This window comes from Triturus cristatus, chromosome 4_1 (assembly GCF_964204655.1).
Source record: "Triturus cristatus chromosome 4_1, aTriCri1.1, whole genome shotgun sequence".
In the NCBI taxonomy this organism is placed as follows: Eukaryota; Metazoa; Chordata; class Amphibia; order Caudata; family Salamandridae; genus Triturus; species Triturus cristatus.
Window position 1 is genome coordinate 1,144,200,264 of NC_140585.1, and position 25,360 is coordinate 1,144,225,623.

At 50.2% G+C, this 25,360-nt stretch overlaps 1 protein-coding gene and 1 pseudogene across 1 annotated transcript in view; one reads left to right on the top strand and one right to left on the bottom strand.

The window, feature by feature from the left end:
* MVB12A (multivesicular body subunit 12A) overlaps positions 1 to 9,244 on the bottom strand; it is a 54,979-nt gene extending 45,735 nt beyond the window's left edge. Inside the window, exon 1 of the mRNA XM_085654254.1 lies at positions 9,093 to 9,244. The gene's annotated coding sequence lies outside the window, so the exon portion shown is untranslated. The remainder of the gene's footprint in view (positions 1 to 9,092) is intronic.
* Positions 3,920 to 25,100, top strand: LOC146856209 (tRNA-queuosine alpha-mannosyltransferase pseudogene; annotated as a pseudogene).
* The last annotated feature ends 260 nt before the right edge of the window (positions 25,101 to 25,360 follow it).

Consider the following 25,360-nt stretch of genomic DNA (forward strand, 5'->3'; position numbering starts at 1 on the left):
CTCTGGTTCATCGCTGCCATACCTTCAGATGTTTTTGTGGGCATCCCCATGCATGGAACATCGCCACCTCAAGACCCATACAATGATCGATCCATCTTTTCAATGCCCCTACTGATGGAGGTGAGGTGGCCTTCCACATTATGGCAAGATCTCTTTTCGCCACCGTAAGTCTCAAAAACATAAGGTGCTGTTTAAACTGGATTTCCCCGTGTCTTCTGCACTATGAAAAAGTATCAGTTTAGGGGCTAAGGGAGTCTGCCAGGAGAGGAGCTCTCCGAGACAAGATGTCACCCCCTGCCAAAGGCGCATCAAAACTATGCAGCTCTACATCATATGAAGAAACAGGGATCCAATCACCCCATGAGCCAAAGGTAGTGCCTAGTATTGTAGGCTCTATGTAGATATTTGAACTAAAACAGGTGGAGTCAGGATGATATCGCTGCCCCCGCGAGGGGCTGCCAGGTCCTCTGTCAAGTAATTGTCACCCAAGTTTTTAATGTCGGCTGCTCTGAAGGCAGGCAGCATGGTGGAGCGGTTTGAAATCAACGTCTGGTATGTTTTCATGATTTTATGGGTGTCCAAGTCCCCCATTAGCAACTTGCCCTCTAACAGGCTAAACTCTGGTAGTTCTTGGAGGTCTCGTAGATAAGGCGATATGGCATGACTGAGCTGAAAATATGGGTAGAATTGGCTACGATGTAACTGGTAATAGCCTTGCAATTCTTGAAATGATTTTAACACGGTGTCTCGCATACCTTCTCCTTATAAAGATATTCCTATAATGTCAGACTTCTGAAATTCTCTCAATAGGGCCACCTGCCGAAGGAAGGTGCCCTGCCACAATGTGTTCCAATACTAAGTTTGATGTTGCTGCTGTGTTTAAGGAGCAATAAAGGAATGTGCATAATATTAGCCTCCGTGCCTTTAATAAAATCATGATTTTCTTCCTATGAAAACTGTGGAAAATCTGCATTACTTATGAAAGAGACAAACTGACGACCTAACAGTGAGATTGTCTGGCTGTGTGGGTAGAGAAGAGCACAATTTAATATACTACAAGCTTGGGCAGAAAGTATTAATTCAAATTTGAACAAACATTACTGTGGATGAAGTGATACTCTGATCCACTGATACCAAAAGGTAAAAAAGATCATTAAAGATTTCAACTAGTCCTTGAAAGGGAAGATGCTATGTGTAGTAAGTGGTCTCAAGAGATTTCAGGTTTATGTATAGGGACCACATTAATAAAATAATTAAAGGAATCCTTTTTCCTGCTTGGTTGTTACAAATTCAATATTGTATACGCCTCTGGACTGTAAACATTTAGATCTGGCAACTTTTATTGTGTGTATTGCATAAGGAGACTGGGCTCATATGTTGGCTCAGTATCCTGTCCTCACCTTATTTTGAGAATACGTGTCTACTAAAATATCAGGGGTCATCTTTCCTCAGCTGCCAAATACATATACACACTTAGCCTCAGGATAAGGACTAACTGGGGGATGATGGTCTGCTCCATTTATGTGCCTACCTCTGTTGCTAAAGACACACAAATGATGGATGGAATGCAGAACAAATCAAACATTCACCCCCAGTCAAGAGATCTGTGTTAAGTCCATTGTTCTTTTGTTTACCATGCCACCCCAGTTTAGACCCAGCCATATGCAAATCAGTCTTGACCCTGCTCCTCATGGGAACAGTCCAGCCTGAACTGCCAAGCCAGGTAGACCATGGACCAGAAACAAGCATCCTAGGACCGGTTTCGGGGTATTACCCCTCATCAGACAGGCTAGCTTGAATCCAGTGGCACAGTGATCCAGAGACCCATATCTGGGCAGACACGGCACACCTAGGGCGAGAAAGCAAAAGACACACAAATGATGGACGGTATGCGGAACAAATCAAACATGCACCCCCAGTCAAGAGATCTGGATTAACCCATTGTTCTTTTGATCACCTTGCCACCCAGTTCAGACCCAGTAATATGCAAATCAGTCTGACCTTGCTCCTCTTGGAAACAGTCCAGCCCGAATTACCAAGTCAGGTCCACCCTGGACCAGAAACAAGCATCCTTCGACCAGTTTAGGGGTATTACCCCTCATCAGTCAGACTAGTCTGAATCCAGTAGCACAGTGAGCAGGGTAACCACGTTGCATTTGGTCCCAGATCTCTGTGCTGAGGTGAATGTTTGACATTGTTCAACATTCTGTCCATCAATTGTGCTTTTTGCATTTGTCACCCCAAGTAGGACAGGTATGCCCAGACGTGGATCCTGTGCTCTCCATTCCACTGGAGTCAAGCTAGCCTGGCCGATTAGGGGTGATATTCTGAAACCGGTCCCACGATGCTTGTTTACAATCCAGGGTGGACTTGTCCTCGCAGTTCGGACTGCACTGTTCCCAAGGGGAGCAAGGTCACGACTGAGTACCATATGGTTGGGTTTAAACTGGAATGGCATGGGTAGCAAAAAACAATGGATTTAGGCCCAGATCTCTGGACGGGGTGAATGTTTGATATTGTTCAACATTCTGTCCATCAATTGCTCTTTTTGCCTCGGTTGCTAGACATTTAATTATGAAATGTTGTCTACCTGATGTCTCTAGTGTAACTGAATGATCGACATGTAATATACAAATAACATCAAATAAAAGTGAATCGTATTGAGCTCTACAATGTGCCAAACCTCTGTCAAAAAAATTTAACTTAACTTTGATGTTTGGATCTTTATATGTGTTTACAATATTGTACTCGGTTAAGACGTTCTGTTTTTGCAGTGTACAACTTGGTAGTGATTGCATTAAAAAGAAAATCTGGGGAATGTGTTTACACTTGCACTTTAATAAGTATTTCAAATACAGTGACCTCAAATGACGAACAACCATCCCTAATCTTAAAATATTCCCCTACTGTCCTGTGTGTACTGACTCCTTTCTAAAACGAAGTGTTTCTTTTCGCAGTTAATCACCATCACCCACGATTCTCATTATACCATGTTCCCTAAAACGTGTTGCATGTTTTCTGGTTTATATTGAGCCATAAATATTGTTACTCGTATTTCATGCTACCTAGTGTAAGAAACTGGCTCTATATATACTGCACCAAAGCGAGGTACAGTGTGTATAGAGTCCAAGAGTCTCCAGAGGTTTGGCAGAGGTTAAAGTTAGATAGAACCTTACTCTCTAAATTGGTAGCTTGGTCGAGCAGTAAGACAGTATCAGAGGACAGTGTAAAGCATTTGATGTACACACTCAGTCAGCAAATGGTCTCACACACTCAAGAACTGAACTTTAGGCCAATTGTTTTGTATAAAAAAAAAATATATACTGTTTTATTTCTAGAACCAAGCAAGCCTGGTACAGGTAAGCATATAAATACTTTGCAGTAGTAATTGACTTGTTTGAACACAGTTCAGAATTGCAGTATAACTGGTACTGGTTTTGATTACAGGTTTAAGAAAGCAGTTTGCAACACATTGCAGGTATGGTACATTCAATTGAATGGGCTTTTAAAGTAAAATGCAGTTAAATACTTTTCAAATTACTTTTCTAACCACAGGACTGGATCCTAGATTAAGTCCTGGGACTTTCCCTGAAAACAGGTGAGTAAATGCGTTTTGGTTAAAGGTATGATTTTTAAGGAATATTATTGCATTTCAAAAGTTGACACTTAGAAACTTTTTCACATAGAATCACCAATGTTATCCTATGGGAGGAAATTCACTTAGCAGGTAAGTTAGGTTATTGTTATTTTTTTACTCAGTGCTGGATCCTGGATTCAGCACTGGGACATTTCCTGAAAACAGTTGAGAAAATGCGTTTTGGTTAATCGGCTGATTTTTAAGGAATATTTGCAGTTTTCATAAGTTGACACTTAGAAACTTTTTGAGAGAAAAAGTGTCAATGTTATCCTATGTGGAAAAATGATTTATCAGTTTCAAGGTAAGTAATTGGTCTTTTGAGTTAGGGTTCTGGGGTTAGACTCAGGGGTCTCCCAGGGTCAGTGATGCACTGTTGTTGCACCTTCAGCGGCCGGGTGCAGTGTGTTGAGGCCCAATGTTATCCTATGGGGAATAGGGGGACTCCGGTTGGTGGCTGCTGGCATGCAAGCCACAGGGTTGTGGGAGCAAAGCTCCTAGGGTTAAGCTGAGGGCACGTTGGGGATCAAGTTAGCACCAAAGGGACACCCTCAGCAGCGCTAGGGCAGCTGGGTGCAGGGTGCAGTTTTGAGGTTGGGTGCCCTTTTGAATTCAATGTAGATTCTCTGGGACAAAGAAACGCTGCAGGCTCGGGGACGAAGATCTTCAAAAAGTGACCACCACTTTGAGGAGTACGTTGGGATGTAGAGGGATGGTTAGGCACCACTGGGTTGGGCAGAAAAGGCCGTGGACCGTCGGGTGCAGTGGTGCCTTTAGACGTCGGATTTTCTTACCCGCTCTGGTCGCGGTAGGGGTGGGGGGTCTCCTGGATTGAGGCTGCAGGCGTCATCTGGAATCTTGAGGCAGGTCAGGGGTCGCCGGATCGCCGGGGGGACCTCCTTGTGGTGTTTGTTCACTTAAACACAGGCCAGGATTGGCAGGTGCAGAGTGTGCTGGATTCGCGGTTTCTGGCTGGCACCAAAAGCTGCAGTTCAAACACGTCTGGTGTTCGCGGGAGAAACAGCTTGGAGAGTGAATGCAGGCAGGTCCTCCGGGGTTTTTGAGGTTGCTGGCCGCTGGACACGCCGGGGCTTTGCAGGAGCAGGTTCGAGGGGAGACAGGCCTGTAGGGCTGGGGCCAAGTCAGTGGGCGTCGTCCTCTTGTTAGCTCTGCACGGCTTCTCGCCCTTCTTCTTTTCTTTTGGTAGCAGGATCTGAGGAACGAAGGTTCAGGGTGCCCCTCAATACTAAATTTAGGGGTGTTACAGGTAGGTAAAGGGCAGGGACCAATGGGTCCCTTCCCTGGGGTGGGTACACCCCCATTCTGTCACTCTCCAGTGGGACGGGGGCAGGAGCCTGTCCCTGGTTGGCTCGGTCCCCCCATCCTCAAAATGACGGGGACTCGAGGTTGTGCTTCACCTCGCCTCCCCACCTTAGGGGTGGAGTTGGCAGAGGTGGGCACACCTCTCTTCCTCACTTTGTTTTTCCCGCCGGGTCTCCCGCCCAAAGTGGGGGGTAGAACCAGTGGGGACCAGTTGCGTAGCACAGCAAGTGGTCTGGAGAAGCTCACAAAGGCGGCATGCCTTTGAAGCTTCTCCTTCGCGAACCCTTCACACCCTTGGCACCTCGTCACAGGATGTGCATTGTTTCAGGCCCCCGAGAGCAGCAAGCTCTCGACCCAAGGGTCCAGAAACATTTCTGGTGGTGGCAGCCTGCGCAGCCACTCAGTCAGGTCACTGGGAGTTGGTCGAGTTTCAGGGGGCATCTCCAAGATGCCCTCTGTCGTGCATTTTACATTAAATCCCACACTGGCATCAGTGTGGGTTTAATGTGCTGAGAAGTTTGATACCAAACTTCCCAGTCTTCAGTGCAGCCATTATGGTGCTGTGGAGTTCGTAATGACAACCTCCCAACACCATATACTCTTAATGGGAGCACTGCACTTACAGGGCCCAGGAATGGACCGCGGCACTGGAGGGGTACAGGGCTCATGCACCTGTACCCTCACCACTGGCATAGGGCAACCAACTAGAGGGGTGACTGATGTATGCCAGGGCAGTGATTTGTGGGCATGGCACACAGGGATGTGCGTCATGTCATCTCTTTGTTTTGTTCTGCACCCAGACACTCAGCCTGCAAAGGCAGTGTGTGTTTGTGTGTCAGGGTACAGGGTACAGGGCCCCTAAGGGTGGCACAATAAGTGCTGCAGCCCTTAGGGGCCTTCTCTGGTCACAGTGCCCTGGGTGCCTATGGTACCATTTACCAGGGGCTGACATGTTACCAGAGATGCCAATTGGGTTTATGCTTCAATGCAGTTTTAGAGAAGGAACGCAGGCCCTGGGTACCCGATTGGCAGGAGCCCAGGGCACACTCAGTCAAAGTACATCAGCAATTCAGCAGAAAGTGGGGGCATACCATGCAAGAAAGAGGGCACTTTCTCACACCTAGTGATCGATCATTCCTATCACTGTTGCTTCCTGGTCTGTACTGAGCCACAATTTCCATCACAGAGCTTATCTACATCGGTTGGGATCAGCTGTCCTGGGTTGCACTGGTCTCAATCACCTGGAATAGGTTTCTTAATTCTGACCTCTACTGCTTTACATTATCTGTCACAATTATTTATTTTTCTACACTGATAACTATTTGCTTTCAGATGTGTTTCTTTGCAATATATTGCTCACTGTCACCTGCTCTGTACTGAAGTATTTCACTCATCAAAAGCACTTCCCGGTCTCGACTGATTTGAGTTACCAGACACAGATGATTCTGACCTGTAGTGGTATGGTTGCACTGACAAGTTTCCAGATTTATATTACCTGTATCTGGAGATCTGCCTTTCAAAGGTCCTGTTTTGTTCATATATTTCCCCAGCACCGGTAATGTGTTTTCTGCTCTATGCTGGTATGCCTTGTATTTCAGAAAATTTTCATGGTATGCACTGATAAAGTTCACCTGTCTCATGTGTTTCCTGGTCTTTACTGGTGAACCATACATAGACATTTTTTTCTGTGCAGATATATTTGTGATTTAAAGTTGATATCATTTACCACATGCATTGGACTACTGTACATCAATAGGAGTTGCTAATGAATAGAAGAAGAAGAAGAAGAAGAAAAAAAAAAAAAATCAACAAAAAGGGGGCCTCTGTATTTTGCAATAAGCTTTTAGAATCATGAGCTTATTTGCATTGAAATTACTTTATTGAAATACAGTTTTGCATAATATAAATAAACAGGTGAAAAGATAAGATTGAACAAATAGCACAATGTGTCGTGCTAAGAAGCGATACTTGAAATATATATATATATACCCAATATTTTGGCATTAGCTAAGTCAGATGTTTAAGTACACAAATGTCACAAAAAATTGAACCAATAAATCAGAACACGAAGCACTCAAATAACTCATCTTTCTAAACGCATAACTGAATGTTTTAATGTAATATTTTGGGCTGCTAACAATCCAATTGCATCTCTCTTGTCTTTTGTCTAACATTTTTGAGACATAGCTGTAACTGACAGACAAATCTATGTTTGAAGTAATACTGAAGGAGATAATGATGTTATTCTGAGCTATTGTTTGAAAATGCTAAAGCAAAAAGATGGCATGTCCAGATCAAAACGTCTAAAGTTTTATATTTGAGTGAAAATGTATTGAATCCCTTAAGTGTTTTCAGTCTTTTTACTGCAGCACTCAATATGGCTTTTCTGACTGTTTTCCTACGTTTTCAGAGAATATTACTTATATTTGGGCGCAAATTATAATTTTGCCTGCAATGTCCTTCAACTTAATTGATCACATCACTTCGATATCAGCGTCCTAGAATTCACTGATTTGGGAAATAGACGATTAAATCGTCCTTAAAATGTGCAGAGTTTTACCCTACAGTGATTAACCACACGTGGTCATCATCAGGCCTGAAGAGGTTTGCTGCGGGTAAACTGACACCAGTCTTGTTGAGAAATAATGTATATATTACAGCAGACACAGGTCTAGGAAAGTATTTTGATTTAGTGTGCTGCACACGTGTGATGGAACACCAATAGTGATTAAGTTCCACAAAGACGATTAGACGTATTATACAGAATACAGATCACTGTATTAAAACCATAATTTGTAGAACATGAATCGGCAAGTCGGCGCGGACACCTGTAGAGCTATATAATGGTCTGTTTCTTCGACAAAATGTGCATATTTAGGGCATGAATAAGTGGGGTACGGTATATTTACCAGAATCAACTGTTTAAGAGGAACTCTATGACAAAAAGAATTTAATTATGTAATACTCTGTGTTAATTACTGATATATTTGCTTGTGTATAATATTTTTATGCCAGTTTTTCACCGGCAAAATAAAGTTATGTGACTGACAAGAAGAATCAATATTTAATTGTGATGTTCGTAAATAAAATAGAAGTTCGAATTGAGGAAGGAACCAACTGTGAGAACAATACGCGTTCATATTGAACTAGAGAGATACTTATACAGAACTCAAAACGACCTACTCCAACACTGACCAATGCATGCAGTATTCACTTTTATATTGCTTTCTGTTTAGGTCATTCATAAAATGTGCATCAAAAAACTGGGTTGTGTGCCCACACACTCATAATTTTAAAATCTAATTATGAGACACAGCGGTCTCCGTTTCTTTTTTTCTGTGGAGTAAAAACTTCGACTTGTGCATATGGTTAATTATCCCTATTGGTATAGTTAGGCAGTCATCAATATTTTCATTGACTATATTCAGGGACAGTGGCATTATACGATTTTGCTGCTCTTGAGCTTTTTGCATAATTATGGATTTGCTGCATTTACTACTTAATCATCTGCTGCATAATTCCCAGATTTTAACAACAACAACAAAATCTCGCTCAAATGGATCTAAAGTTACTAAAAACGCAATTACACTTTTTGATGAAAGAGGACCCCTTCCAAATGTTGACTGGTCAATTTTCTGTAGCTTATTGCTGTATTTGGGAATTGAACTGGTACTAATGAAAAGAAACCCTTTGCTAGATAGTGTTAGCATGTGTAAAAATGGCAAAATAATGAAGTAATACTGTCATAAAATGTTACGCATTATACAGCATAATTCCAGTGGCCCCGACTATATCGACCCAGGTTACGAGTATTTTTTGACATGCCAAGCTTATCTGTTACATATTTTTTGCTGTCTCTTATTGAGCCTTAATACCTTTCAGTTGTGGATCGGAACGTCTGTACTGTTATCGGTGTTTCGTGCTCTTTTTTATCTAGATTACCTGGTGCAAGTGTTTATTTTCTGGTCCATAATAGTTCGCATACCTCGCCTTATATGTTTCTGGGCTCTTATTGGTCTCAGTTACCCATCAATTGTACTTCCTGGTCGCTACAGATTACCTGTTACAGGTGTTTCCTGGTCTGTTTAGGTGCCGTTCACCCACCAAACGTTTCCCTGCCCATCCCGGCACTTACCTACGTCAAAACACCCACTTTGCGCTACTTCTAGTCTAAGCCCCGCTCTCCGGGGACCTCGCGGGAACAGTAGTAACTTCGTAGATATCCGAAACTTAAGTTCTGACTTCTGAGGGTAGTACCTATACAATGCGCATGCGTACTAATTGAGTATTTGAAAACTACAAATCCCAAGATTCAAGCGCAATTCATTGCGTCCAAAGACGTGCTGACGTCGGTCGCTGCTGGGGAGCGAAGCAATCGTTCGGCTGTGTTATGAATTTGCCCGCTGTTTCTTGGGTAACAAGGTGGCCATCTTCTTATTTAGAACGTTTCATTCTTTTCCAATTGTATATAGTTAAATGTCACTTTTTTTTTACCTACCTGGATGTACGACTTATTAACTGATTTTTTGTAATGTATATTTTTTTCTGCTACAATTTCATATCTGCAACGATATGTCATGATATTCATATAGCAACACAAAGTGTGCGATTTTCTACAACTCAAATCCTAAATGGAGACGTTAAATGAGTTTCTATTATCTTACACGTTTGATATAGTGACCAACCAAAACCCCAAACACTCTAGAGTCCTCGATTGTGAATGTGCATTCCGCTTCCATGTTAGCCATTAAAATATTCCGTACGAAGATGGTACCGATTACACTAGTATCTGTTTTCTGTATTTTTTGTTTGTTTGTATAACAGTATATCTGTTTTGTGCATAACAGTATCCCGTTTCAAGATGGCTTTCGTGTGTACATGTGCAAATAGTTACCTCGGCCATCTACCTTTTATGTGACAGTAAGCATCTGAAAGACGTCGCTGCTGCAGTAACTATTTTTTTTAATTTTTTTTTAATTTAGTGCATTTTTATAAAGCGCGGACATTACTCAAATGTGTCAGAGCGCTGTACAATAGAGCTAGTTACATTACAAGAGAAAAGTGGTACAGAATATAACATTACACAGACTAAAAATGAAGGGTACACAAACACAAAATCCAACACAGCACACAGGGGTGAGGAATGTACAGGAAAAAATACAAATTTACAACGAAGAGCAAACTTCCAAGAGGGGCCTGAGAATATATTCTCAGGCCCCTCTTGGAATTTTGCTCTTCGTTGTAAATGTATAAAGGGTACACAAACACAAAATCCAACACAGCACGCAGGGGTGAGGGCTGCACAGGAAAAAATACAAATTTACAATGAAGAGCGAATTTCCAAGAGGGGCCGGAGTATGAAAGTATTAGTTCTGAAAGTGTCTTTGGAAGAGAAGAGTTTTGAGTTCAGCTGTGAAGATCCGGGTAGAGGAGGTGGCACGGAGCAATGGGGGAAGTGAGTTCCATATTCTCACCGCATTGCCTGAGAAGGATTGCGCCATCGATCTTTCCCTTTTGAAGACGGGGGCCTCAAGCAAAAGCTTTTCCGCATTACGAGAGGGTCGAGAGCCTCCGGACAATTTCAATTTATTTGCCAGGTAACGAGGGGAGGACATGTGCAAGGCTTTGTGTGTGATGCAGGCAGTTTTGTAAATAGATCTTGCCTCAATCGGAAGCCATCGAAGAGAGGACAGGATAGGAGTGATGTGGTCGCTTCGTTTAAACCCTGAAATGAAGCGAGCTGCTGAATGGAGGATGGATTTGAGAGGGGAGAGGTGGGATTTGGTAGGCCCGTCAGAAGAGAATTGCAATAATCTAGTCTTGAGAGAACCAGCGATTGTACCAAGGTTTTTAAGTCATTCTCCGGGAAGAACCGATGGATCCCCCATAGAAGGCGCAACTGGTACCGTGCGTTCTTGGCAATAGAGTTGATGTGGGAGATTAAGTTGAGTCTTTTGTCAAGAATGACACCTAGAGATTTAGCGCTGTCGATAATGATGGGTTTGTTGTTGAGCAGGTTCAGCTGATCCATCCACGATTGAACAGGAGGAGGTGAGAGAGAGGTCGAAAGGAGGAGGAATTCAGTTTTGGCGGGATTTAGAATGAGTTGGTGAGCTAATATCCAGTTGTGGATGGAGTTGAGATTAGAGTCGAGTAAAGAGAGATCGTGTGCGGAAGACACCTTGAGGTAGATTTGAGTGTCATCCGCATAAAGATGGTAATGGATCCCAGATTTGCTTAGAAGGTTCCCTAATGGTTCCAGGTAGAGATTAAACAGAGTGGGTGCCAGGATAGAGCCTTGAGGGACACCTTGACCTACAGCCAATGGAGATGAAAGACTGTTCGCTATCTTAATCATTTGGGATCTGTCTGAGAGGAAAGAGGCAAACCATTTAAGCACTGTGCCATCCAATCCCATTCTCTGTTGTAGAGTGTTGAGGAGGGTGCTGTGATTAACAGTGTCAAAGGCTGCAGAGAGGTCAAGAAGAATCAGAAGACAGGATTCCCCGGAGTCGAGTATATGCAACGCATCATCAATCACTTGCAGCAGGGCTGTTTCAGTGCTGCAATTTTGGATGAAGCCAGATTGGAAAACATTGAGGAGATTATTGTCCATAATATGTAGGGAAAGTTGTTTCGCAACACATTTTTCAGTGATTCTCGAAAGAAAAGTGAGGTTGGTGATAGGGCAGAAGTTGTTGAGGTCGGTTGCATCAGCGGAGGTTTTTTTTTAGAAGAGGGGTAACCTGTCCTGATTTAAGGGCAACAGGGAGGGAGCCTTGACTGAAGAAGAGATTAACTAGCCCGGTCCAGTAAGAGAGAGTATGGGTGTAGGAATCGATGGCGATGATGCTAGGGATGGGGTCAGAGGAGTGGTTGGATGGTTTGGTTTCAAGAATGCATTTGAGGAGGTCATCTTCCGAGACGACGTCAAAGTATTGCCAGGTGACTAAGGATTTCCGCTCCTCAAAGGGGGTGGGGTGGGTGACTTGATCCACCAGTACTTTGACCTTTTCATCAAAGAAAATGGCGAAGTCAGCTGCTATCTTTGTGGAGTCCTCGGGCTTAGTAGTTAGGGGAGAACAGTTTGGGTTTTTGATGAGGTCAAATAGTTTTTTGGGTCTGTTTTTGGCTGAGTCAAGGAGGGATCTGAAATGGGATGCTTTTTCATGGAAGATGTGGTTGTGGTATTTGGATCTTTCTGAAAGTAGCAGAAAGAGATTGAAGGTAGAAGGAGATTTTCTCCAATGTTTCTCCAGGATTCTAAGGTTTTTCCTTTCATTGTAGAGAGCTTTATTGAACCAAGGTGCTGAGGGTGTGTGTCTTTTCCTTTTGCTTTGGACTGGAGCGACATTGTCGATTTCAACTGCTAGGACTGAGAGGCACTGAGTGGTGAGAGCGTTGACGTCCACGTTAGGGTCAAGTCTAGGAAGTGACCGCATAGCAGAGTCACAAAAAGTGTCAAAATCAATGTTTTTAGTATTGCGGAACCAGGTAGTAGCTCTTTTAGGTTGGCCGAGAGTTATAACATGCGAAAGATGAAAACGGAAGGGAACGAGGAAGTAATCATACCAGTCTACATGGATGGGGGGAGCAGTAGTCAGCAGGTCTGCTTTGGATATAACAAGATCCAGAATTGAGCCCTTGGAATGAGTGGTTTCAGAGCACTGTTGGAAGAGATCGTTGGCTGAGAGAAAGGTGGCAAGCTTGTTGGCAGCCGAGTCTTCCAAGGAGCCCCAATGGAGATTAAAGTCACCCAGGAAGATCTGTCTGTCACTTTGAGAAAATTGGTCACTGATGAAGTCAGTGAGTTCCTCCACAAGGCAAGAGCAGTTACCGGGCAGGTGGTAGATGACATGGAATCTAAAAGGTGAGCCATGATGTATTTGAAGTTCTAGGGATAGGCATTCGAATGTACGGAAAAGGGTGGTAGGGAAGGCTTTCATTTGAAGAGAATTCCTGAAGATGATGGCGACACCGCCCCCAATTTTGTCTGATCTGTCATTTCTGAGGATAGAGTAGTCAGTGGGTACCAGAAGATCAAACAAAGTATGAGAGGAGTCATTAAACCAGGTCTCAGTGAGGAAGAACATGTCAAGATTCTGGAGGGTGATAATGTCAGAAATTTCCAATTTGTGTTTGATTGCAGATCTACAGTTGTGTAGCAAGCAGTGCAGCTCTGACACAACTGTTTTAGTGATGGGGGTGTTTGGGCTGTTAAGGGAGATAGGGATAAGATTCTTGAATGAGGGTGCCCGGTAAGAGGGAGGCTGGTAGGTTCTGACAGAGGAGATGGTCTGAATAGTACACTGCGTAGAGTTAATGGGAGATGAAGGTAGAGGGGGAGTGACGCTGGTGGTCTTGTAGCTGGCTAGTAAGTTGGAGATGTCTGTAGAGGACAGACTGTGGTTTGCTTTATTAGGGTGCGGGAGCACGGAACTACTCGGTCGGGTATTAGGGAAGGGGGACATCTTAGCGCTTAAAAGTGAGATCGCCGCTACAAGCTGGGAAATGGAAGAGATGAGAGAATCAAGTTTATTTTCTAGGGAGAGGAGAGCTGAGCACGGAGTGTTGGGTGGTTTGATGGAAAAGGGTGGGAGTGTGGAGGGTGAGGGGGGACGAGTGGGGGAACGGGATAAGGGAGGTGGAGCAGAGGGTGATTGAGGATGGGGAGATGTGGATGAGTGGGAAATGGGAGGGAGTGAGGAAGGACTGGGCAAGGTGGGGGAGGGGGAAAAGGGAGGAAGTACAGGGGGAAAAGGAGGGCGGGAAGGGGTGGTGGAATGGGTGGGGAGTTGGGGAGCAAGAGTAGAAGGTGGGGAAGAATGGTGGGCGATAGGAGAGGATGATAAAACAGAGGTGGGAAGAGAAATATTTTTACTGGTGTTGAATAGAGGGGAAGAGTAGAGATCATAAATAGGAGGAGAAGGATGAGTAGTCGGAAGGGGGTCAAACGAAGGCCAAAGGTAAGGAGAGAAGAGAGGAGAAGAGGCTGAACAGGGAGGGGAGGAAAGGGGGTTAGATGAATGCCAAAGCTACTTGGAGAAGAGAGGAGAGGGTGCTTGTTGGACAGGCCACACGAAGGGCTTGCTCCCTCCCCGCATGACAGGGCCCAAGCCCCGGCCCCCCAGGCGCGACCCACGAGAATCACCCGCACCCCGTCTCCCGACGGAACTCCTGCCCTCGGACCTCCATGTATCACGGGCCCAAGCCACCACCGGCTCCCTCGGCCGGGTCAAGCCGCCATCTTGGGCCCTGCGCCACGAGGCCGCGTGGCCTCCCCCCGACCCTAACCCTGGGCCTGGCCGGCCCCGACATCCCGGCACCACCATCCACCCAGGAGGTGAGCGGACCACTTGGCAGGTCAATGGGAGAACGAAGCGCCAAGGACTCTCCCCCGCCAGGTGACGATCGCCTCCAGCTCCCCCAGGCACCGGCTCCACCCCCCGCTGGGTGTCTGGACACCTTCATCCCGGACCCTCCGACCTCCAAGTGCGAGGGTCCGGACATCAAAGGGCACCTGCCCTATAACTGGAGCAGCTCCGGAGCAGGAAGGCAGTTGTATCCTGGAGTCGAGAGACACCGAGAGAACTCAGCCTTGACGGACTACTGGCGCTGCCGTAGCCCTATCTTGTGAACTATCGACCTGCCTGCTGGCGCTGCCGCGGCCTTCTGCAACATCCATCCTCGTCGGGACCTGCTGGCACTGCCGCGGCCCGTTGTAACGACCATCTTCACCGGGACCTGCTGGCGCTGCCGCGGACCGTACATCGACCATCTTCACTGGGACCTGCTAGCGCTGCCGCGGACCGTGTATCGACCATCTTCACTGGGACCTGCTGGCGCTGCCGCGGCCCGTACCAGCTAGACCACCAAGCTCGAGGATTGTGAGCTACCCACCATACCACCTCAACTACCAGACTGGTAACCAGACTATCCCGCTACCCCCTTTTCCCATCTTGAGAGACTTGAATCGAGGGGACCCCTGAGTCCAGACCTCCTTGTACCTTTTCATCGTACCTTAAAAAGTGCTTATAAAGAACGCTAACTCATCTCCTGGTGTGGTATCTGTCTGTGGGGGGGAAGTTATTGGTCTGTACGATCGCTGGAGACGGCTCTCCCCGGAGACCTCTCCCCTTGTCCTCGGCCGACCCTCCCGGTCCGTCTAACATTGGTGGCCAGCGGCGCGACCCGAATCAACGCGTAATCGTACAGAGAGTAGCTCACCCCACGACAAAACCACGATGTCAGCCAAAGATAGCGGTTCCAATGAAAAGTTCCAAATGGATAAGTTGGAAGAATATAGCCACCGCGAACTTAAACAATTTTGCATGGAACTAGGCATTGCTACCACCGGCCTGAGTACCAAAGATGATTTGAAGCGCGCCCTTGAGTCGTGGGCAGAAACTGGGATCACCGGATCCTCCGACCAAAACAGTGTCGCACCAGAGGGGAACGCCACGGCTCCCGAGGAGCGGGGAACGGGCCTCTCGCAGGAGGAGATCCAGGAAAGAGAAAGGACCAGATTACACGAGTTGGAAATGGCACGACTCAAGATGGACGGTGAACTAAAGTTAGCCGAGCAGAAACTAAATCTAGAGCATCTGCGGCTCCGAGAGGAGCGAGAAGAAAAACAGAGACAGAGAGAGCTTGAGGAAAAAAGAATAACACTCGAACACGAGCGCAAACTGGCGGAAATAGAACTTCGGAAACAGAATAAAGAACCGGGGGTGCCTGAGCGACCGCACACCCCAGGGGCAACCGAGAAAAAAGTCCACATCCCCAAGGATGTTGTCCGAGAGTATGTCCGAGAAGACGACATACAGCAGTGGTTCAAAGCCTACGAGATCGCCATGACCTCCCACCGGATCGACCGGAGTGATTGGGGAGCTGGACTATGGGGGAGGTTCGTCAACGAAGGTCGCGATGCCCTGTTGCAGCTCCCAGATCACCAAATGTCGTCCTACGACCACATGAAGGCTGCCCTCCTCACCCGCTACGGCCTCACACCCGAGATGTACCGCCAGAGGTTCAGAGATTGCACCCGGATCCCGGGTACAACTTGGGTGGAGTACGTAAACTATTTCAGCCGAGCCTTCGAGGGTTGGATCAAGGGGAGCCATGTAACGACCTACGAACAACTCTTTAACCTTATGGTATGGGAACACCTGTCGAACAACTGCTTCGTCGAGCTCAGGCAGCACCTCCTCGACAGTAAATTGACCGACCCCCGGCAGCTCGCCGCTGAAGCTGACCGATGGGAGAGCACCCGAGTGGGCCGGAGAGGACCGCACGAGCAGAACCGAAGCTACCAAGGCCAGCACCGTCCTCGGGGAGGAGGAGGAGGCCAGGGGCGAGGGAGAGACACCCTCCCGGCAACACCCGTGGCCAGCACCCCGCCCCCGGCCGGCCGGGGAAACCCCCCGATGCGTCCAGGGTTCCGAGCCAATGTCACGTGCCACCGATGCCAGCGAGTCGGCCATTACGCCAATGACCCGAGCTGCCCGCAGAACCAAACACCCAAGCCCCGCCAGGTAGCTGCCGCCGCCCTGGGGGAAGAACGACTATCAGAGGAACAGGAAGAGTATGAGCCGGCCCAGCAAGAGTGGGAACCGGCCGCCATGGTTCTAGCGTGCCTAGGGGGAAAAGACATAGTCCCGCGGGCTCCCCTACCCGCCAACACCAGGAAATACGGTCAGTGGGTGACCATTAATGGGCATCGGGCCGAGGCCTTACGTGACACAGGCGCCAGTGTGACGGCCGTCCGCTGTCACCTGGTGAAACCCGAGCAGATCCTGCCGAACATTCTCTGCCCCGTCCGCTCAGCCGACAATTCCGAAAGTCTGTGTCAAATGGCCTGCGTCCCTTTCGAATGGGGAGGGGTCTCCGGCCTGTTGAAAGTGATGGTCCGGGATGATGCCCCCGTGGACTGCCTCCTGGGGAATGACCTTGAGAGTTCCCCGTGGGCCACCGTCGAGAGAAGAGAGCACCTGGGGATGCTGGGCCTCCCGGACTGGGCCTGCGTAACCACCCGGTCCATGGCCGCCCGTGCCGTTCCCCGACCAGAAGAACCGGAATGGCCAGCACCTCCGCCCCCGGTCGCCCCAGTAGAAGACAACGACGAGGCCAACCCCCCGGAGCCAACGACCGAAGGGGACGCGCAACCCCAGGACGTCCCCGGCCTGGCTCAGTGGCGTCAAGAAGGGGGGCCCACCCAAGAACAGTTCCGCCAGGAGCAAAAGACCTGCCCCTCCCTCGAGGGACTCCGCCAACAAGCCAGCGCCCAGAGCGCAGGGGACTCCACCGGAACTCACTGGGTCTACTGGGAGAACGACCTGCTATACAGCGAACAGAGAATCGCAGAGCTAGGGGCCGGTCGAGTACTGGTGGTACCTCTCCGCTTCAGAGACTTCCTGCTCAACCTGGCCCACGATGTCCCCCTGGCTGGACACCTGGGCCAAGACAAAACTTACAGTCGCCTAGTGACCCACTTTTTCTGGCCGAAGATGCGGAACGACGTCCTGAACCACTGCCGGTCCTGCCCCACGTGCCAGGCCAGCGGGAAGAGTGGCCGTAAGCTGAAGGCCCCTCTACAACCCTTCCCGGTGGTCACCACCCCGTTCGAGAGGGTAGGAATAGACATTGTGGGACCCCTGGACCCCCGCACGGCACAAGGACATAGGTTCATCCTGGTACTGGTGGATCACGCCACCCGCTACCCCGAGGCGGTGCCTCTACGAACTGTAACAGCTCCGGTGGTTGGCCGGGCCCTAATGGGGATCTTCTCCCGGGTGGGCTTCCCCCGAGAAGTCGTCAGCGACCGAGGCACGAACTTCATCTCCAAATACATGAAGTCCCTCTGGCAACAGTGCGGGGTTACCTACCGATTCACGACCCCCTATCACCCCCAAGGGAACGGACTAGTGGAGCGATTCAATCGCACTCTCAAGGGGATGATTGGGGGATTGGAAGAGCCCCTCCGTCGCCAGTGGGATGTACTACTCCCGTGCCTCCTCTTCGCCTACCGAGAAGTTCCCCAGAAGTCCCTCGGTTTTAGCCCTTTCGAACTCCTGTACGGGCACCCTGTGCGAGGGCCCCTCAGCCTAGTCAAAGAAGGTTGGGAGATGGCCCCCCTAAAGACCCCTCCAGACGTCTTCAAGTACCTCCTGGCCCTACGTAATCAGACCCGGCGCTTCAGGGAGATGGCCAAGGCGAACCTCGAGGCCAGCCAGGAAGACATGAAGAGATGGTATGATCACAATGCCTCCTCCGTCGAGTTCGAACCTGGACAACAAGTGTGGGTGATGTCCCCCACCGAACCATGTGCCTTGCAAGATAAGTGGACGGGGCCCTTCAAGGTGGTCGAGCGCAAAAGCCCCGTCACTTACCTCATCGACATGGGGACCCCCCGGAACCCCCTTCGGGTCCTCCACGCCAACAGACTCAAACCACACTTTGTGCGCTCAGAACTCAGCCTCCTGATGGCTACAGACAGTGGAGCAGAGGAGGACTCCGAACCCCTCCCGGATCTCCTGAAGACTCAGGAGAACGACGGTTCCGTGGACGGGGTCCGGCTCTCCGATGCCCTCACCCCAGAGCAACGCCAGGGCTGCCGGGACCTCCTGCTGCGGTTCGCTTCACTGTTCTCCCTCACTCCCGGGGTCACCCCTTGGTGCTTGCACGACGTGGACACCGGGGACAGTCCCCCTATCCGACACCGGGCCTACCGCGTACCAGATCGGGTACGGGCCTGCATACAAGAGGAAGTGGCCAAAATGCTCACGATCGGGGTCATCGAGCCCTCGGACAGTCCCTGGGCCAGCCCGGTTGTATTGGTCCCCAAAGCCGCTGCCCCCGGCACCACACCTGAACTGAGATTCTGCGTCGACTACCGGGGCTTGAACGCTGTCACCCGAACCGACGCTCATCCTATCCCCAGAGCGGATGAATTGATCGACCGGCTGGGGGCCGCCCGCTACCTCAGTATCTTCGACCTAACAGCGGGCTACTGGCAGATCGGTCTCACACCCCGGGCTCAAGAACGATCCGCCTTCTCTACCCCCGATGGCCACTACCACTTCAAGGTCATGCCCTTTGGCATGAAGAACGCCCCCGCTACATTTCAACGTCTTGTGAACCAGGTCTTGGCGGGGCTCGAAGAGTTCAGCGCTGCCTACCTGGACGATATCGCTGTATACAGCCGCCACTGGTCCGACCACCTCCTCCACCTCCAGGAGGTCCTACAGGCCCTCCAGCGGGCCGGCCTCACGATTAAGGCCGGCAAATGCCAAATTGGTCAAGGGTCCGTGACCTACCTGGGGCACCAGGTGGGGAGCGGGCTAGTGGCCCCGCTGCAACTTAAGATTGCTGCCATCCAGTCCTGGCAGCCCCCCGTCACCCAGACCGAAGTCCGAGCCTTCTTGGGGCTCACCGGCTACTACCGGCGGTTCGTGAGGGACTACGGCAGCATTGTGGGGCCCCTCACGGGTCTCACGTCCAAGAACCAACCGAAGCGGATTAACTGGACCCCCGATTGTCAAGCGGCCTTCGAAAAGCTGAAGGCCGCCCTGTGCACCGCCCCTGTGCTCCAGGCCCCCGATTACAGTCGGGAATTCGTAGTACAGACAGACGCCTCCGACCACGGCATCGGAGCGGTTCTTTCCCAAGTGAACCCCGAGGGTCATGACCAGCCGGTGGCCTTCATCAGCCGACGTCTCCTGGCCCGAGAACAGCGCTGGAGCACCATCGAGAGGGAGGCCTTCGCAGTGGTGTGGGCCCTCAAAAAGCTCCGGCCCTATCTCTTCGGTACCCACTTCCGGGTACAAACCGACCATAGACCCCTGCAGTGGCTGATGCAGATGCGGGGGGAAAACCCAAAACTATTGCGCTGGTCCATCTCCCTGCAGGGAATGGACTTCACCGTGGAGCACCGACCGGGCCAAGACCACGCCAACGCAGATGGCCTGTCCCGCTTCTTCCGCCTCGACGAGGAGAGTCCCCAAGGAGATGGGTGACTCTCCCCGCCTTCAGCTGGGGGGGACGCATGTTGGACAGGCCACACGAAGGGCTTGCTCCCTCCCCGCATGACAGGGCCCAAGCCCCGGCCCCCCAGGCGCGACCCACGAGAATCACCCGCACCCCGTCTCCCGACGGAACTCCTGCCCTCGGACCTCCATGTATCACGGGCCCAAGCCACCACCGGCTCCCTCGGCCGGGTCAAGCCGCCATCTTGGGCCCTGCGCCACGAGGCCGCGTGGCCTCCCCCCGACCCTAACCCTGGGCCTGGCCGGCCCCGACATCCCGGCACCACCATCCACCCAGGAGGTGAGCGGACCACTTGGCAGGTCAATGGGAGAACGAAGCGCCAAGGCCTCTCCCCCGCCAGGTGACGATCGCCTCCAGCTCCCCCAGGCACCGGCTCCACCCCCCGCTGGGTGTCTGGACACCTTCATCCCGGACCCTCCGACCTCCAAGTGCGAGGGTCCGGACATCAAAGGGCACCTGCCCTATAACTGGAGCAGCTCCGGAGCAGGAAGGCAGTTGTATCCTGGAGTCGAGAGACACCGAGAGAACTCAGCCTTGACGGACTACTGGCGCTGCCGTAGCCCTATCTTGTGAACTATCGACCTGCCTGCTGGCGCTGCCGCGGCCTTCTGCAACATCCATCCTTGTCAGGACCTGCTGGCACTGCCGCGGCCCGTTGTAACGACCATCTTCACCGGGACCTGCTGGCGCTGCCGCGGACCGTACATCGACCATCTTCACTGGGACCTGCTGGCGCTGCCGCGGACCGTGTATCGACCATCTTCACTGGGACCTGCTGGCGCTGCCGCGGCCCGTACCAGCTAGACCACCAAGCTCGAGGATTGTGAGCTACCCACCATACCACCTCAACTACCAGACTGGTAACCAGACTATCCCGCTACCCCCTTTTCCCATCTTGAGAGACTTGAATCGAGGGGACCCCTGAGTCCAGACCTCCTTGTACCTTTTCATCGTACCTTAAAAAGTGCTTATAAAGAACGCTAACTCATCTCCTGGTGTGGTATCTGTCTGTGGGGGGGAACTTATTGGTCTGTACGATCGCTGGAGACGGCTCTCCCCGGAGACCTCTCCCCTTGTCCTCGGCCGACCCTCCCGGTCCGTCTAACAGTGCTGTACAAGGGGGGGGAGGGAGGGGGATCCAAGGAAGGCCAGAAGTATGGGGAGAAAAGAGAGGAAGGAGCTGGACAAGTACTGTAAGTTATGAACGGTGATTGAAGGGGGACAGGCAACAGGTGGAGTGAGGGGGAGACGAGGAAGGAATTGTCGAGGAAGGAGACATGGTTAGGAAGCACGGGAAGAGGGAGGGGAGGTTGAAGAGAGAAGGGAGGTGGAACAGAAGAATTAAGGGGACGAGGGATGGGGAAGAGCGGAAAGGGATGAGGTGACAGGGGGAGGGAAGGGGGAAGGTAAGGAAAGTTGATCGGTAGACCAGGTTGTAAGACAGGTGGAATAATAAGGGGGAGGTTGGTTGGATTAGGGGGGAGGAGAAAGCGTAGGAGAATCGGGCTGGTGCAGGGTGGGGAGGGGGAGTGGATGCCGGAGGCAAGGTAGAAGAGCTAGGGGGAGGAACCAATTGGGAAGGGAAGGTAGAAGAGCTAGGGGAAGGAACCAATTGGGAAGGGGGAGGGGAGGGAGTAAAGATAGGGGGGAACAAAGGGTAGGCCTGTGACTCCCGGGAACACGGCCTGATCAAGTATCGGGGAGTCAGGGGGGGAGAAAGGAGATGAGCTCAAAGGAGAATCCGGGGAAATCATAGTTGTAAGGGTTGGATGAAGGGAGTGGAAGAGATGATCAAAGAGGGAAAGACAGGAGTCTGTAGCTTGTATCAAGACAGTACCATTATTGTAAAGTGTAATGGTGAGAGAGCCATTAAAGCTAGTGAAGGGGGACATTTTTAGGAAGAAGAGACGTTGAAGGAATTGAAGAAGGTGGTGGACCAGGAAGGGATATCGTGAGTGAAAAAAAATAAGTCATTTTTGAGTTTCCCTAGGCACCCATTATGGAATTGATCAACAAAGAGGGAATCAGGGAATTGTTCAATGGTGTTGTGCTTGAACCATTTTGCTGCTGCTTTGGTCAGATTGGGTGGGTAAATGACTTTGAAGCAGTTAACTCCCGACTTAATTCGAATGGAAGCCACGATAGGGAGAGGAAGGGCCAACAGGGTAGCGATAGCGCAAAGAAGAACAATAAGAAGAGGAGGGCGCATATTCCGGAAGTCAAGTGAGGATTATCCAATGAGATTGTGGACAGGAGGTGACTAGAAATGCACGGTCCGGGACTCTGGTCTAACTCCCCTCTAAACCATCATACCGGTGGGATAGAAGGCTAGGTAGTGTCCAGTGGCGGAGAGGGAGTGGGATCGTAACGGGGCCAAAACCTACCACCCAGGGAATAGGACCTCCAAGTATGGAGGTCAGCATGGGAGTGGGAGTTCCTTAGAGGATCACAGTGCTAGGTAGAGACATTGATCCTGACCTGGATTGAAACTCCGTGCGAAGGCAGCTCTCCGGGCAGGTATATGGCCGCCGTAGTAGCAGGACCAGAGGGGAGGTCATCATGGTTAAGCAGAGACAAAGGCGGTTGTAGGGCAAGTAGAATAGGACCGATAAGGATGAACTCTTGGCCACCCAAGGTGGGCAAGCTGGCCAGAATGAAAGATGTCCAGGACCATCTATCAGCTCCTCCTAAAGTGTGGCGTAGAAGAGTATTCTCAGGCCCCACAACGATCGCGGAGCTCGTCCACACCAGGGTCCCCTCCAGGCAGTCAAGCGATCGCACCCAGGCCGCCTCCGATTACTGCAGCAGTCCGCGCTCTCCCAGGGGGTCCGCCAGTCCACAGCCGCCTCGTTACTGTGGTCTCCCAGGAGGAACTTGTGGTCGATATCCCTGGCAGCCCGTACCCGCGGAGCCACAGAGCCCCTCTGCAGATTATACTCACAACATTGCTAGCGGCTGCGCATGCGTGCATGCATGATCCCAGATCTGGCCCAGACATAGCTGCCACAACCGAGTTCCAGTGCTTTCTCCATACTTTCCAGCACCGTTTGCACCTGTTCGAAATGCTGAGGTCCACCAGTGCTGGCCACTTCTGTGTTTACAGTCATGGTCACAGTCGGTTTCCAATCACTGTTGAGTCGGAGACCCAGCGTATAATATCCACCATCATTTCAGTCTTCTTGCAATTTTGGATGGCGACTATCAATCAATTATAGCCAACCCCACACAGCTCCTCCGCCAGCACTGTGTCTTCGTTAACGGTCTGCCCTCTCCACACTTGCCGCTCACTCCCGGGTGTCTACTTTCCGGAGTCTCGTGGAGACGCTGACTGAACTCCGGCAATCACTCGGCAGGCGCCATTTTAAAGTCAGGCGCCCGGCCTTGCCGCAGCCTCAGTGTGCCCGCCTCCGACTCTCGTCTCTGCCCCGCAATTATTCCTTCGAAGCCGCTGGTATTCAGGGACTCGCCATGAGCCCTTTAGTTGCCTCTCTGGTCCCCGCCGCTGCGGATGGTTGGCGGTTGTCGGGGCCTGCGCTCGGAGCCTCAATGTTCCGTAGACACGAGAGAGATACTGTCCGAGTCACGGCAGGGGTGTTCCAGCTCACCACAGGCCACTCGTGTAGTCGATCACAGGAGCTCAGTGTGGGCGGCGAGTGGGGGCATTGGGTACTAGGCCCGAGTCCGGGGGCTCAAGTTGCAGCGGCAGCCGATTTCTGGGCAGTGCAGTCCGGCGTAGTTGCAGGCAAGCTCAGTGTAGTGTAGGCCCCTCCTCCAGGGCCAGAACTGCGTTGCACCGGAGACCTTCGCTTCCCGAACTTGGGTCTGCAAGCATCGTAGAATCCCGGAGTTGTCAGCATAGGGATCGCATTATAGCCAGGCAGCACCTCTCTCCACGGTCTCACATGATAGCCCGAAGGGAAAGATTCCGCCTTTGTCGAGCCCAGCACTCCTCACCCGGTATGTTAGTACAGTAGGAGCATTTAGTTCGCAGTTGTCTGGCAACTTCTTGCGTGGTCTCCACACAATCACGGTAGCCGCAGCATTCGATCACAACGCACGCGCTCTGGGCCCCGCCATCAGACTCACCTGAGTCTCCTGTCGACATGGGGCCTCCGAGGGCTGTGTCAGGCCCGGGCACATAACGTCTCCGATCTCGGCGTTTTCGGCAGTCCGGAACGCTCTCCGAAGCCTTTATGAAGAACCGACCTCTGAAATAGGAGTGCTCATCATCGAGTCGTTCTTTGGAGGTTCTCACAAGCAACTGGCGGATCTCCTCTTGAAAGAATTTGAAAACTCTGCTCTTTGCAGCCTGCCTGCTAAGAAGTGGCACTGGAGGGCACGCACCTCTGCCCTGAATTTCATGCAGACCGTGCCAGTCAGCGACCAGTATAGCATCCTGTTTGCCAGCTCAGTGCTTAAGCTAGCTGAACTGGTCACCTTACGACCTGACCTCGGCAAGCTCAAAAAGGTCCTCTACTTCCACGAGAACCAGATGGTGTACCCTGTGCGCAAGAGCCAGGAAAGGGACTTCCAGTATGGCTACAACCAAGTTCTTTCCTGCCTGGTGGCCGACGTGGTGGTATTTAATTCGCTTTACAAGATGGAGTCATTTCTGACCAGTATCCGTGGCTTTTTTAGGCTTATGCCTGATCACAGGCCCAATGACCTGGAAGGACTGATCAGGTCAAAGTGCCTAGTCCTCCACTTCCCAGTTAGGTTCCCCGATGTTAGTAAGTTCCTCTTGCCACATTGCAAGCGTATCCATTTGCAGAGCAGGGCTGCCATCAAAGGGGAAACTTTCCCAGCTCAGAGCGTGACTACTCCACAGCAGAACATAATTGCTGAGAATTTGATGGAGAACAGTGCTCAAGATCGAGAAGGTGTAACTTTTCTCACACAACTGGAAAGACCACAAAACTCAGTGGCGACAGTAGACGAACTAGAGCGGTCCAATGTACCACAGAATGCAAAATTAGACCAACAATATGGCGAACACTTTGTAACTCCCAATGGTAATATCAGTGAAACTGACAAAGAGCAAACACCACTACACATTTTAAGTAACACTGAATTAAATGATTGTGATCTTGAGCTTTGACTTGGAAGTGCTGAAAAAGAGGACATGCCCAAATCAAAATGTCTTTGTACCTTAAATCTTAAGTGAAATATATGATAAACTCCATTAGTGTTTACAATATGTTTCTTAGGCACTTCGTACCAAAGGTAGCTTTTCTCATTTCATGTACATTTTCAGTCATTTTTAGGTCTCGCCTAGCTATTGCGTAGCAATCGCAATGCGAGACTCTAGTAAGGGGCTCCCAAAAGTGCTCCCAAAAGTGGATTGCATGTCGAGCACAC